At 45.8% G+C, this 13,934-nt stretch overlaps 1 protein-coding gene across 1 annotated transcript in view; it reads right to left on the bottom strand.

Moving 5' to 3' along the window:
- UBA1 (ubiquitin like modifier activating enzyme 1) overlaps window positions 1-13,934 on the bottom strand; it is a 53,185-nt gene that overhangs the window by 22,319 nt on the left and 16,932 nt on the right. The window lies entirely within an intron of this gene.

Here is a 13,934-nt window from a genome sequence, read left to right as displayed (position 1 = left end):
TGAGGACACAGATAAACTTCCAAGTGCTTCAAAGACCCTCTAGTCTAGTTTAAAAGGGTGCAAATGACCAGCTGTCTAGAAGGAATATAAAGCCTTCTATTTCCCATCATCCAGTCAAACATGAAGAAGCTTCTTTGATGAGAAGTGAAACATCTTCAAAGAAAACAAACGGGAACCAGTTGCCTCTTGAAAAAAACACCTTTGGAACAGCAGAAATGTTTTGTCAGTGTGGAAAAAACCCTATACTTATAAAAATTACCTTTGCTAATTAAGCAAGCATAATAGCCTACAATATACTTTGCCTGTCAAGGGTTTTGGAGTGTTAAAAGTACTTTTCAATTTATCCTTGCAACAACTATATAAAATAGGACAAATGTAAATAATGGAAAAAATAGTTGCCTCAAATTGGTAGGCAGCATTTCAATCAGATATCTCTACTTGTTTTTACCAAAACATGTATGTCTAGCTCAACCACATAAAAAGAGGCAGTATGTTATTTGCTCTTGCACAATTCAGCAAACAATTGTGCTCTTTCATACTGGTGAAACCAACACCCAATACTAAATATTTAGCAAGTATTGTAAGCATTATGCTCAAATCACACATGAGTAAAATGAAACTACAAATCTTTGGAAACTACAAATCTTCGGTAGCAGTAAGAAAAAGGGTCAAGCTGTCAACGAGAAATCAGATTGCACAAATCTGCACAGAAAAAGTGTAATAATTGCTGCATACTTGTGGGTCAGCATTCCTCATGGGTATTTGCCTTGATACAATTATAGGATATCAAGGGATACCAATCATTGAACTTTTATGCCTACTGGAAACTGATATTCAAGAATATCAACCCACATTCATCCCATCTCAATGCATTTACAAAATACTATTCTATTCTTTCCCATATCATAAATACCAATTAAGGAAAACAAAAAAGACATTCTCAATATGTTTTCAGCTGCTGTAACCTATACCAGACTGAAGGGCTAAACAACATTACAAGTTGTTAATTGACAAGCTCCCTGTAGTCTCTCTTATGCGTAATCTGCATCTGAATAACTACTTATCTTCCTTTCATCCCAAATTCATCCCAGTCTAAAACCTATATCACTCTAGGCATTCTATTGCATCTAATTAAATGAAATGAGGCTTATGAGAGTTTATACCTTTTGTAAGTTGTAAAAGTTGCTAACAAATAACTGTAACTTGTTGCTTATATCCGAAGATTTTTATTAATATTGCTTCTTCATTGCTTATTTGACCCCTATGACAATCATTAAGTGTTGTATCACATGATTCTTGACAAATGTATATTTTATTTTATGTACGTTGAGAGCATATGCACCAAGACAAATTCCTTGTGTGTCCAATCACACTTGGCCAATAAAAATTCTATTCTATTCTATTCTAAATGACATTTGAAATAATCACAGTTCAGCCCATCATGCCTTATAGGTATTATAATGACAAAAGTAAATGGAAAAATACTGTATGTCACATGAAAGTCATAGAGCAGGGGTGTGAAACTGGCAGATGTGCCATGTGCAGGCCACACCCACCCCAGCTCTCCGATTGGAGAAAATGTTGTGAAATGTCACGTGATGGCTACATGGCACCTGTGTCATAGAGGAAAGATGGGTTTTTAAAGAGCCTGGGTACTGTCGGCCTTTAGGAAGACCTTAAAAGCTCTTGTCTGCCCTAATGGCTTACTGGAAGAGTCAAGTTTTCCTCTTCCCACTTAGTTGTTTTATCACCTGTCAATTTATGCTAAAAGCTTGCCTATGTGCCTTCTCTCTCTGTTCTCCACACAGACTACCAGCCCTCTCAGGTAAGCCAGAAAGGAAATATAACTTGATGAGATAATTCTACTTTATTGTAACTCTTCATTAACAAGATCTTGCAAGTCTGAAGATCTAATCTTCCCGCTGCCACATTTGATCAATCAAACCAGGTCCTTCCCAAGTTTATTCCTCTACTACTACTAACTACTACTACTACTACTACTACTTCTACTACTACTAAGCCCTTGGGGGCCTCCTTCATCTTGTCTGATTGTTTCCTAGGCAGAATCAATTTCCCTTAGCCCCCAAGGTCATTCACACATTCTATTATATGTACCCACTGTCATCCATAGACAAAGCAGACGTGCCTTACTGCTTCCTTTTCGAACTCATAGCCCCATGCTACATTAGGCACTCCTGCTTCTCCAGAAAACACTTCTATAAATGACTCTCCAACAAGCTACAGCACCCGTGAAACCTCAGCAAGTGCCACCAAGCATTTGTTCACGCAGCTGCTTTCTCTCCCAATTCCCTGCACCGACTTGTTGCCTTTTGTGCCCAGCTGTTGTTCTGGAAGGTTTTGAAAGACGGTGCAACATTTCGAAAGTAGACAACCACTTATAAGGAATGTTCCCTGGGGAATATTAGCCGTGTAGCCGTGCCTCAGGAAGACTCAGTCACCCTAAGTAAGCACTAGCAAGCGTTCACCTATCTGTCTTCCCTCCCAGTTCCCTGCACTGACCTTTTGACTTCAACAGCCAGCTTCTGTGGCCAAATGAGAAATGCCTCCATGCCTTTGTTGTCTCCTTTCCAGACCTACAGTAACTCTGCTATCCCAGGCATTCCTCCTTTTCTGGCTTCCTGCATATGACTCCCACATCCTGCTGCAACAGTGCAGTGCCAAACTGCAGTGCCCAGGAAGCCCCTGCAAGCATAGGTCTGACCAACTGCCTTCTTTCCCAATTCCCCATACTGACCTTTTGCACCCAGCCTTTGTGGCCAAAGAAGAAGTGCCTTATTGTTTTTGCTATCTCAATTCTCTGAGGCACACAGTTCTGGGGCAATTTACTGTCCTACAAGGCAGGGTGCAGGTAGGGGCATAAATCAGAGAGTGAGATAGATCTATCTAGAAAAACTTACACACACATCCCGTGTTGTGAGATAGATCTATCTAGAAAAACTTACACACACATCCCGTGTTGTGAGTAGACTGCCAAGTGTTTTGATTACATGACCACAAGGAGGTTGTGATAACCGTAACATTGGGCACAGGTCAAAAGTTCTTTTTTCAGCATCACTGTTGCAACTTCAAATGGTTGCTGAAAGAATGGTCATAACTCGAGGATTCCCTCTATCAGTGTTTCCCAACCTTGGCAACTTGAGAGATCTGGACTTCAACTCCCAGAATTCTGGGAGTTGAAGTCCAGATCTCTTCAAGATGCCAAGGTTGGGAAATACTGCCCTATATGATGAATTACTAATAAATCTAATATATAAAAATAATTTAAAACCTCACCACCAATATAGCAATAGGTAGAGGTCAGAAGCAACCCAGGAGTACAGCGAAGTTTCTCTCACGACAGTCTGCTATAACTCTAGGCACAATCAGCAATTATCGGTGACAAAGGTCCCTGCTTAATGGGTAAATTGTTCAATTAGAGCTCAAGACATTTTCCAGTCATCTAGTACAGGGGTCATCAACATTTCAGACCTCAGGAACTACTAAATCCTGCAGACCACTAATATGATCTGCCTAATGAGCAGATGGGTGGGCGTGGCTAGGTGATCATGTGACTGGGTGGGCGCAGCCAATTAATGTCACTCATGTCACTTATTTTTTGTATGCTGCCCTGAGTCCATTGGAGAAGGGCGGGCTATACATTCAAATAATAAATAAATAAACAATAAATGCCAAGGGGTGCCTCGCCAGCCTCTACTCGCCCCTCCCCTCCGAGCCGCTCCTCGCTTCCCTGCCCAGGCTCCCTAAGGCCCCAACAGGAAGCAATTGTTGGAGCTAAGCAGCCACCACGAGAAAGAGTTGGCAAAACAGCTCAGTTCAAATTGGATCTGATCGAGAAGGAGGCTCAGTAGAAGCACCTCACTGAGGACTACGAGCTTAGGCTTTTCAAGCAGAGGGAAGACCTGTGGGAGTGCAAGGCCAGATACCGCCAACACCTGGAGGCTCTGCGGGCTGAGATGGTCAGCCAGTTCCAGGATAGATGCAGTCCTCCTGGAACAAGGTCCTTCGGCTCTTCGTCACTAGCGGCGCTTCCTTCCAGCCTTCACCCAAAGCCCTGCACCAGGAGGATGAAACAGACCCCAAGTGGGAATTTCTGCCCTCTTCCGACCCACAGAAAAAGACCCTGTAGGGGGAGATGCTCTGCAGCAACAGAAATGTTCATTGCATGTGTCTGTCCCAGGAGCTATAGTTTGAGGACCCTTGATTTTGTGCAAGTTAAAATGCAAATAATTTTTCTGTGGACCACCAAAATTTTCTAATGGACCACCACTGTTTCAGACTACCTGTTGGTGACCACTGATCTAGTGACCCTGGGCCAGGCACAGCTTTAACCCAACTCACCCAAAGGTATTGTGAAAATAAGATGGAGCTTATACGCTATGCATATTGTACTTTGGGATGAATAGATAACAAGAAACATAAAACAAAAACCCTCCCTTAAAAAAAATCCTTTGTGTGTCGCTGTTTCACTATAATAGAAGGCAGAGCACTCCAAAAGTGAATACTGAATGAACTCATTAATCACCTACAAAATCCAATGTGCTTCCTTGCCAGGCTTTTAAGCCTGTCAGATTTATATGTAGAAAAGTGCTACAGTGGCTATGGATTATTGCACCTCGACACCACTACACACATTTTATCAACATAGAAATAGCTCTTAAGAACAGGGTTAACTGAATAAATCATGTTTATTTATTTAGCAAATTTATACGGCTTCCCATCTCACTAAATGTGACTAGGCAGCATAAAATAAACAGTTAAATATTAAAAACAAACAAATAAAAGACTACAGGAGAATGGACAACATCCTAAATATAATACAACTATCTTGCAGGCTTTTGGTCTCTTAATGGAAGCATATTGAATACAAATTTAAAATGTAGTAAAAAATAACATTTAAATATATCTTGCCAGCTGTCTTTGCTGAATGATATATTAATGTGCAAAATATGATACTTGAATTTAGCACTTTTGTGGCGCTTTATGGAGATAATTTACTTCCTTTCAAAAGGTTTGTCACTTCTAAAATTAGTATAGGTATATATTTATAAATACATGTATTACATACTCAGAATGTAGCATATTCCATTTCATTTCTGGTTACGAATAGGTATGCAAAAAATGTATCTTTTCCCTAAGGTTTGATGTAAAAATTAGTTCCACACATGATGCTAAACCTGCTTGATTTTAGGCTCATACGGTCCAAATCTAGCCACTGATTTTAAATGGTTTAAGGCTTAGCTTGGTGAATGAGCAAGATCATTACCAATTATCCATACGATTAGCAAACCATGGTTTATATGTTATGCTAACTAAGTCCAATTATTTCTTCTTCCAAAATGAACTTTAAAAAAAAACCTCAGAAAGCCCAAGGGATAAAGGTTTCCCTCAGATTTCAAACTGTTTAAAGACTGGGGAAGGAAATGATGATCCATTTCAGATTTTTATTAATATTGATTGTTTCTTCATTGCTTATTTGACCCCTATGACAATCATTAACTGTTGTATCACATGATTCTTGACAAATGTATCTTTTCTTTCATGTACACTGAGAGCATATGCACCAAGACAAATTCCTTGAGTGTCCAATCACACTTGGCCAATAAAATTCTATTCTATTCTATCCTATCCTATCCTGCACAGAAGCCAAATGGATATTCACAAGGCCAATGTTGGCACAATATATTACAGAAACCGGAAACAAACAGCGGGAAAGCAAGAAAAGGGACATTGGTCTTACCTGATATGCCTCTTCTTGTAGGGTGGAGCTAACATTAAAGAATGGGATGACACCGTCCATTCAGCCAATGAGTCTGTCAAATTGTAGATCTCCACCTCTGCCTCTGCTTCCTTCTCTTTGGCAAAGACTGATGGCGTGTGTTCCCCCATAAAAGAAAAAATTACAATTCGACTTCCCGAAGCACAGACCAGACTAATTTTGGGAGGGATTAGATGTTAGCTCCACCCTACAAGAAGAGGCATATCAGGTAAGACCAACACCCCTTCTCCATAGTGGGTGGAGCCAATATCCAAAATACCAACCTACCAAAGCTGTCTGTCCACTGGGGGGCTTATGTCCGGTGGATGGTCTCAAATCTGCAAATGTACTCTCTGAAGCACCCGGTGTCCAAAGGCCGCCTCCACTGAAGCGAAAAAGTTAATTTTGTAGTGCCAGATAAATGGAATCGGTGAGGCCACCCTGCAGACCTCCTTAATAGAAGCTTGCACACTGCTGTTGTTACTGCCCTGCGCCATTGAGTGCGCCGTCACATGGCCCAGCCGTGGTAATGGCTGGAGGTCATAAGCCCTAGCTATGGTACTCCGCATCCATCTCCCAATAGTAGAAGGTGACACCTTCTGACCCAAAGAAATGGTCAGAAGTTCAAAAAGAGCCTACGTCCGATGTAACATGGACGTGTGCTTAATATACACTGCTGAAAAAAATAAAGGAATACAGTGGTACCTCAAGATGTGAACCCCTTGTCTTACGAACAACTCGAGATACGAACCCGGGGTTCAGAAAAAAATTGCCTCTTCTTACAAACTTTTTTCGTGTTACGAACGCCAAACCTGAACTTCCGGGTTCAGCGTTCGGGAGGCTGCTGGGAAGCCCCCCGGCTGTTTTAAAAGGTGACAGCCGGGCGGCGGGGCTTCCCAGCAGCCTCTGAATGCCGAACACGGAAGTTCGGGTTTGGCGTTCGGCTTCGGGAGGCTGCTGGGAAGCCGCCCGGCTGTTTTAAAAGGTGACAGCCGGGCTGGGGGGCTTCCCAGCAGCCTCCTGAACCCCGAACTTTTGCCGAACTTCCGGGTTCGGGGTTCGGGAGGCTGCTGGGAAGCCCCCCAGCCCGGCTGTCACCTTTTAAAACAGCCTGGGGGCTTCTCGGCGGCCTCCCGAACGCTGAACCCGGAAGTTTGGGTTTGGCGTTTGGCGTTTGGGAGGTCGCTGTTTTAAAAGGTGACAGCTGGGCGGCAGCGTTTTTTTGCGGGGGTTTTCTTTTGGTTGCACGGATTAATTGACTTTACATTGTTTCCTATGGGAAACAATGTTTCGTCTTACAAACCTTTCGTCTTACGAACCTCCCCCTGGAACCAATTAGGTTTGTAAGACGAGGTATGACTGTACTTAAACAGCACAATATAACTCAAAGTAAATCAAACTTCTATGAAATCAAACTGTCCACTTAGGAGGCAATGCTGATTGACAATCAATTTCACATGCTGTTGTGCACATTCAACTTTGTACAGAACAAAGCATTCGGTGAGAAAATTTCATTCATTCAGATCTAGGATGTGTTATTTGAGTGTTCCCTTTATTTTTTTGAGCAGTCTATATTTTTAGGTCCTGCTTAACATCAAGGGTAACTATCTCTCGGAGGCATGGAAGGGGTTGAGACAGAAATTGGGGAGGACAAGCTCCTGAGTCCTATGGAACAAGTGTTCACCTTGGACACAAAGGTAGGACAGGTGGAGGATCACTCCATTTGCCTAGAAAATGCAGGGGTCCTGCCTAACCAACAGGGCTGCGAGCTCAGAAATTCTCCTGTTAGAGGTGATCCCCACCAGAAAGGCCACCTTACATATAAGGAGGCAAAGAGAAGATGACCTCAAGGGCTTGTATGAGACCCCTGCTCGGGATGTAAGTACCTTAGTGATGTTCCAGGTGGGGTACCTGTGAAGTACAGGCGGGCAGTTTGGTAGCTTCTTTTAAAAGCTTGTGTATCGTGGGGTACTGCGACAGAGACTCCAGGGAGCCACAGGACAACAGGAAGGATAAGGCTGCCATGTGCCGTCTGACTGTATTCAGTTCCTGTTGTAAGAAGTCTAGTAGTTTCGCCATAGTCAAACCCATGGGGGAACAGCTCTCCTGGGAGCACCAGGAACAAAAGGCTTTCCAGGTAGCAGAGTAAATCTCCTTGGTGGAAAGGCCTTCTGGATGCCTGGAGAGTCCTGATGATGCAGTCAGACATGGCCCAGAGCTTCAGAGTGCACTTCTCAAGCGCCAGGCCATCAGTTGGTACCACTGTGGGTCCAAATGGACCAATGGCCCTGGCTGAGCAACGGCTCTATCAGTGGAATCCTCCAGGGTTGGCACACAGACAGAAATTTCAGGTCAACAAACCAAGCCTTCCTGGGCCAATGAGGAGCAGGAGCAACACCTCTGCCCTCTCCCCCAGGATCTTCCTGATGACTTTGGGGAGGAGAGACAGTGGGGGGAATGCATATAGGAGGCCGGACGGCCAGTCCCAATGAAGACCATCTGTCCCCTCTGCGCCCTGGGTCTTGTACTAAAGTCTGGGCAGTTGGGCATTCTCCGGGGTGGCGAAGAGGTCTGCCACCAGTAGGCCAAACCGGCTCATCAAGGGTCTGAAGATGGAAGGATGGAAGCTCCACTCTGCCTGATCTAGAGTCATCCAACTGAGCAAGTCTGCTGTCCTACTGGACACCCTGGAGATGTAGTCCATCACTAGAGATAGTAGATGGAGTTCCACCCAAAGACCCAAAGGGTTCTGGCCTCTGTCATAAGTTGCTGGAATATAGTCTTGCCATGCCGATAGATATGGGCTTTTGCGGCCACATTGTCTGTGAGGATAAGCACAATGTCCGGCTATCAGATGTTGTAACTGTCTGAGCACTAGGTGCATTGCGTGTAATTCCAGCTTGTTGATTTTGAATTTTGATTCCTCCGGAGTCCATCTGCCCTGGCCATGGCCGACTGGGTATGAGCCCCACAACCATACAGGCTGGCATCTATAGTGATGACCATAGTTCCCTCTAAGCTGAGCAGTGAGCAATCGCTCACTTAAAGATCATCATCAACTCAGAGTTTTCCAAACCTGCCCAGAAGCCAAGAGGGAAAGAGAGAGAGGAAGAGAGGAAGAGAGAGAAACAGATAGAAAAAAGAGAGGAAGGAAAAGAGAAAGAAAAAGAATGGGAGTAAGGAAGAGAGAAAGAAAATCAAAATCTAGTTTGAAACTAGCTCAACTATTTAAGTGGCATTTTGATATTGATAGAGTTGCCCTATTATGAGCTCACTGTTATAGACACACAGTACAGTATTTTATTTTGAAATTCTCTGAGGCAAAACAGGGTGGGCTTTTCATTTGTTTGTTTGTTTGTTTGTTTGTTTATACTTCTATGCTGCCCAGTCCCAAAGGGACTGTCGCTCAGACACTATACTTTTCCGTCCACACCGAAAAAAAATTAGAGGAAACATTGGTGATGACTAGCCTGCGTGGCTCCTGGAAAAAGCAGCCCTTCACAATGGCAGGGGAGATCTACCTCCGGAGCAATCGACAGACATCTGAAAGCATCAGGACCTTGGCCTGATGAAAAACCTCAGGTGGTGGAAAGGAATTCTAGGGACAGCCCAGATAAAATGGTCTCCCTAACCCACACATTAGTAGTAATTTCCTCCCACCTGCTGGCAAAAAGAACCAGTTTACCACCAATGGGAAGATTGGACGTGAATTCACTTTGCATGTTGGAAGGGGCGGCCCCCTGTGCCTCGAAACAACCACTGGTATTGCCTACCCCTGCCAGTCCTGTCATGGGGCTGTCATTGCCTGGATCCACACTGACCTGAAGGCCAAGAATAGCTGGACCCATGGTTGAGGCCCCAAAGGGGACACCTCAAGAGGGTAGCCGAGAGAAAGGAACCCTTCCAGGTGAAATAATAATAATAATAATAATAATAATAATAATAATAATAATAATAATAATAACAACTACTACTACTACTACTACTACTACTACTATTATTATTATTATTATTATCATTATTATTATTATTTATTAGATTTGTATGCCACCCCTCTCCGAAGACTCAGGGCGGGTGGGTAAGTGGGTAGAATCTTACTCTTATCCCCGGATGGGGTCTAAAGCTTTTCCAAAAAATACCTGTTGATATTCTCATAGCCAAAAGGAAAATAGGCGTTGATTGCTTACCTGAACGCCTCTTCTCGTACGGTGAGCGGGTACAGCAGTCACATGGGTTGCTCATGTCCAATCCGGTGGAACTGAGCCTAGTATTAAAAAAGCTTGCCGGATCCGCCCCTTCCCCAGAATTCGCGAATCCATAGACTAGGCTCAGTTGTGAAGCTCTGTAGTGTTCAACTCTCATTGTTAGAGGAAAAAAGATATAGAAAGGTAAAGAAGACACATACAAGGGCGGGAAGTGACTGCTGTACCCGCTCACCGTACGAGAAGAGGCGTTCAGGTAAGCAATCAACGCCTATTCTCCGTACTGAAGGAGCGGGTCCAGCAGTCACATGGGACATACCCAATAGATGGTCCCTAGGGTGGGAGTAGCTTGCTATCGTGTGAGATAACGGATTGGAGTACCCTTCTGCCGAAGGCAGCGTCCGCTGAAGCGTAAGAATCAATCTTGTAGTGCCTGATGAAGGAATTTGGCGAGGCCCAAGTGGCTGCTTTGCAGACCTCCTCCAACGGGGCTTGAGTCGCCCAGGCGGCCGAGGTGGCTGCGCTCCTGGTGGAATGCGCTGTGATGTTCCTTGGAACTGAGAGGGAGGCCGACTCATAGGCCTTAGATATAGTCCCTCTGATCCAACGGCCTATTACTGTTGAAGACACTTTGGCCCCCATGACTCTGGGATGATAGGCTACAAAAAGTGCTTCTGACCTCCGAAAGGGTCCTGTGCGTTGGATATAGATTCTCAGCGCTCTGGTGAGGTCCAGGGTGTGCCATCTAATTGCCAAGGGATGGTCTCGTTGGAGGCAGAAGGAAGGTAGGACAATATCCTGAGATCTGTGGAACATGGAACTGACCTTGGGTAAGAAGGTGGGGTCCAGTCGCAAGACTACCTTGTCCTGATGGAATTGACAAAGGTCCTGCCTGATTGAGAGGGCAGCCAGCTCCGAAATGCGTCGGGCAGAAGTAATAGCCACCAGGAAAGCTACCTTAAAGGATAGGTACCTGAGGGACGCCGATTTTAGGGGTTCGTATGGTGCCTGCGTGAGGGAATGGAGAACCCGTGGCAAATCCCAGGATGGATACCTGTGGACCTTGGAAGGTCTGAGGTTGGCTATGCCCTTGAGGAATTCCTGAACTTCAGGGAAGGATCGGAGAGGCTGTCTGCGGGGACCCCCTAGGACAGATGAAATGGCTGCCAGATGACGCCGGAGGGTGCTGGTGGAAAGTCCTTTATGGAAGCCTTGCATAAGGAAGGAAATAATTCTGTGTATGGGGATGCACAGAGGGGAGAGACCTTCCTGTAGACACCACTGGTGAAACTTGGACCACGTGTGGTCGTAGATTCGATTGGTCGAACCCCTTCTGGCCTTTAAAATGACCTCCACTGAATCGGGGTCATGACCACGTAGTTCTAAATCTCTCCTGATAACAGCCAGGCGGTGAGGTGGAACCACTCCGGGTCTGGATGGAAGGAGGCCCCCTGCCGCAGCATATCCCCCGAAACGGGGAGACGCCAAGGGTCCTGGACGGACAGCTGTTGGAGATCCGCGAACCAGGGCCGGCGGGGCCAATGAGGGGCGATTAAGATTACTCGGGCCCTCTCGGTGAGGACCTTGTGAATCACGTCCGGGAGGATTGGAATTGGAGGAAATGCGTAGAGTAGGCCTGGAGGCCATGGACTCCGGAGGGCATTGATTGCTTCCGCTCCCGGGGATGGAAATCTGGAATAGAAGCGAGGGAGTTGGGCGTTCGCATTGGTCGCGAAGAGATCCAGGATTGGTAGGCCGAATCTGAGGGTGATTTGATGGAACAGGTCTTGATGGAGGTTCCACTCTCCTGGGTCTATCGTTGCTCGGGATAGCCAATCCGCCTGGACGTTGAGACTCCCCGAGATGTGATCGGCTAGGAGCGACTGGAGATGTTTTTCCGCCCAAAGGCCCAACTTGAGGGCCTCCCTCATGAGAGCCTTGGATCTCGTGCCCCCCTGTCTGCAGATATGGCTTTTTGTGGCAATGTTGTCGGTGAGAATGAGAACGTGCCGGTTGGGAATGCGAGGAGAGAAATGCTTCAGAGCCAGGGAAACGGCTCTTAACTCTAGCCAATTGATTGGCCTGGAAGCTTCCTCCGGGGACCACGTGCCCTGGGCTATCATCCCCTGGGCGTGGGCGCCCCATCCCGATAGACTGGCATCTGTGGTGATGACAAATTGATCCGGGCACCTGAACGGGGATCCTCTGTCCATGGCCGGAGACTTCCACCACTTGAAGGATCTGCGAACACTCAGTGGGATGACAATGCGTCGATTTGAGTTGCTGTGCCCCGATCTCTGAAAAGGTAACAGGAGCCACTGGAGTTCCCTAGCATGAAGGCGAGCCCAGGGAATGATGCCTATGCATGACACCATCTTCCCCAAAAGGGAAGATAGAGTAACTATGGATACTGAAGAATTAGATAAAATGTTAGAAATTAACTCCACTATACTGAGTTTTCTCTCGGGAGAGAGAAAAACCTGGGAGGATTCTGAATCAATAATGGATCCCAGGTGAGAAATGGATGTGGAAGGTTGGAGGTGACTTTTATCAAAGTTGATGGAAAAACCATGGTCCTGAAGGACTGACATGGTGACAGAAAGGTCTGTTTTTACTTTCTCTAGGGAGTTCCCATGAATCAAAATATCATCAAGATAACATAAAATGTGGATGGGAGACGCCCGGATATAGGCCGCCAGGGACCCCAAGAGCTTTGTAAAGACCCGAGGGGCCGAGGAAAGGCCAAATGGCATCGCCCTATACTGGAAATGCCTGCCTTGAAAAGAAAAACGTAAAAATTTTCTGTGGCATTTGGCTATAGGAATGTGAAGGTAGGCCTCAGTGAGGTCTAAGGAGACCATGAAATCTCCCGAGTGAATGGCGGCCAAAATAGAAGACAAGGAGTGCATCTTAAACTTCCTATATTTGATGAATAGGTTTAGTTTCTTTAAATCCAAGATAGCTCTCCAACCTCCGGAGGACTTTGGAACCATAAATAGGATGGAGTAAAAACCTAGGCCCTTCTGACCGGAAGGGACCGGTTGAATAGCTCTGATGGACAATAGATGAGAAATGGCCTCCTCCATACGGTTACAATCTGAGGATGACCTGGGAGAAGGGCAGGAAATAAAACGTTTAGGGGGAGGCGAAATAAATTCTAAAAGAAGGCCTGTTTGAACAGTGTCAATGACCCAAGGGTCCTTGGAGGTGAGACGCCAATTAGAGGCGAAATGAGCTAGGCGACCCCCTATGGGAATAGAGGTAAGATTACCATCTAGGTTTTTTTGAAGCCCTGTTAGAGGAAGCTCCCCTTTGGAAGCGAAACCCTCTACCCCTGGAGTTCCTACCTTGGGAACGAAAGCGGGGGGAATACTGACCTGGAGATCTCTGATAGGAAGCCGCTTGATCTTGCTGGCGCCCTGGGCAACGAAAGGACTGCGTTTTGGTAGCCTTTTTTGTGGTGGGACCCAAAACTTTCTTCTTGTCCGTGGTTTCCGTGAGGAGTGGATCCAGAAGATCACCGAAGAGAAGGTCGCGCTTTAAGGGACCCTGGGATAACTGCCACTTTTGGCGAACTCCCGCTTGCCAAGGGCGAATCCATAGGAGTCTTCTTGCCGTTGTAGAAGCTGCAATAGACTTAGCAGAAAATCTAGTAGATTGCAAGGTGGCATCAGCCACGTACTGGGCAGCTGCAAAGACTTTGTTGAAGTCTTGTTGGCCTCTCAAGTCATTGGGAGGAATATGCTGTTGAAGTTGGCGAAGCCACAGCAGCATGGCTCTGGAGAAAAAGGAAGCCGCTGCTGAACTTTTAATGGCCCAGGAATCAGCGGTGAATCCTCTTTTGAGCATTTGCTCAATGCGCTTGTCCTCTGGGCGGAGGACTTCCTCCGCCTCGCCTGGCACAGCCGCTGCCGAGTGAAGAATCTTGACAGGTTCATCCGGTTTGGGAAAGGATA

The sequence above is a fragment of the Erythrolamprus reginae genome, chromosome 2 (assembly GCF_031021105.1).
Source record: "Erythrolamprus reginae isolate rEryReg1 chromosome 2, rEryReg1.hap1, whole genome shotgun sequence".
Taxonomy (NCBI): Eukaryota; Metazoa; Chordata; class Lepidosauria; order Squamata; family Dipsadidae; genus Erythrolamprus; species Erythrolamprus reginae.
This window is presented reverse-complemented; position numbering and strand designations above follow the sequence as displayed.